The following is a 2,243-nucleotide window of genomic DNA, read 5'->3' as shown; positions in this document are numbered from 1 at the left end:
GTTAATCCACATCGAGTGTTTAGATGACGAGGCGGTCTGTGTCTATTATGAAGTGCACATTGTTGTTACTGTTTCTGCTGAAGATCAAATGTGTATTCACGTATTCCGATTATTTGATCGTTAATCCACATCGAGTGTTTAGATGACGAGGCGGTCTGTGTCTATTATGAAGTGCACATTGTTTTTACTGTTTCTGCTGAAGATCAAATGTGTATTCACGTATTCCGATTATTTGATCGGTCTTGGAAGCTATGACATCACGGGACCTGCAGCTGATGCCAACATGATGGGATATGCTAACATGGAACAAGTAACATCCGGTGTTCACTTCAGGCTCAGAGCTCGCACTTTCATCGTGGCTGAGCATCTTTATGCCCTCTTATATACTCACACTTTTAAACTTGACAAGTTAACGATCATGGTGCGACTTTTTTTCTGTAGTAAAAACTACAGAAACATCTTAAACATTTATACTACTTTCTTCTCATTTTAAAAACTTCTTAAACATTTATACTACTTCTAATCTATTTAAACTTTTAAAATATCAAAAACTATATTTTTAAAATAAGAGACCCATAATTATATACTACCATTGGAGGATACAATTTTAATTAAGAGATCAATAGTTCTTAGAATTTAAACAGTACATAATTAATTCATAAAAAAAAACAAATAGTACATAAGAGGCTCAAAATTAAAACCCCCCAATGGGGATGCCCTAATACAATATACTAGGTAACAAACCCGAACTATGTGCGGGATAAATCGATTTAAAGAAAATTATTATAAGTAAAATTATTATCTTAGAACCAATATCTATATGTGTCAAACATAATATGTAACTTAAGTTTTTATTTATTTGTTCAAAGCTGCGTTTTTTTCGTGTAAAAAATATGTTTCACCCGTGAAATCTTTGAATGTGTAAAAGGTTTTCTGGTAGAGAAAATATTGATAAAATGTTACTATTTATTGCAACATGTCTTTTGTGTAGTTTAAAAATCAAATTCATATCTTCTTATGTTTTATTTTGTAATCATAACAATTTTGCATGTTTCTTATGTAACCATAACAACATATACTAAATTACTTGGTAGTTTAATTATTCAATTTTATTATATGTTAGTAACAATGAGATTTTAAACTAAATTTTCTGAAGATAATCTAATTTATTGATTTAATATTTTTGATTCTATTTAAATCTTTTGAGTTAGTCGATTTGTTAATATTTTCTATAAATAACGGATTATTACCAAAAAAGCCATTATGAAAAAATTAATGAAATTCCAAAATCAACTTATTCGTGTAAGAATACATTTCACCTGTGAAATATGTGAACGTGGTAAAGAAAATATTTATAAAATGTTACAATTTATGGCAATATATATATATATATATATATATATATTTTTGTGTGTTTTAAAAATCAAATTTATATTTATGGTTTGTCGAGTAACTATAGCAATTTTGCATAATCTAATAATTACTTATTTTAAAAATATTATGATTTTTTTTAGATACTAAGTTTATTTATAACGATAAGGGTTATTGTCTCATTCATTTTTAATAGCACATAAATGAATATACAATTAGAACGTATATTCCTATTTGGTTATATATCAATAATCCTATTTTTATTAAATAATCACACTAAATGTTGAGATTACTTAGTTTACATACTTAGATATATATAAATAATCACACATCATGATATCCCCTAATTTGTTGTCATTTTTATTTATTTATGAATATATAAATCTATATTTATTGGGAATTAAGTTTCTTTTAATGAGTTAGAGATATTTCAGGGGTAATATACTTCTTTTTATAATCCATTTTAATAACTATTGAAAGCTTGTTATATAAATTATTATAGTAATAATACTAACATATAACATTTCGTTTTTATATGATTATGTTAATAAGTTATATGTTTAATAAGTTATATGTTCTTTATTTTTATTAACTTTATATTAATTGATATGTTTTTATAGCCTTTTTAGAATATGTTACTTATATTGATTTTAAGAAATCAATATTTATATTAATTTTAAGAAATCAATATAATTTTGACTTGTATATTTTGTAAGTAAATTTTAGTGAAATTTTGCTTTACTATTAAATTTGTGTGAGAAATGATGATATATCTAATTATTATTCAGTTAATTGTTTTTAAAATAAATACAATGGTATAAAACTGTAATTAATTAGAAAATTTAAGGGTATTTTGCTGAAAAGTGTCCTGA

The sequence above is a fragment of the Camelina sativa genome, chromosome 11 (genome assembly GCF_000633955.1).
Source record: "Camelina sativa cultivar DH55 chromosome 11, Cs, whole genome shotgun sequence".
Classification (NCBI taxonomy): Eukaryota; Viridiplantae; Streptophyta; class Magnoliopsida; order Brassicales; family Brassicaceae; genus Camelina; species Camelina sativa.
The sequence above is the reverse complement of the archived record's forward strand: the minus strand, read 5'-3'. Positions refer to the sequence as shown.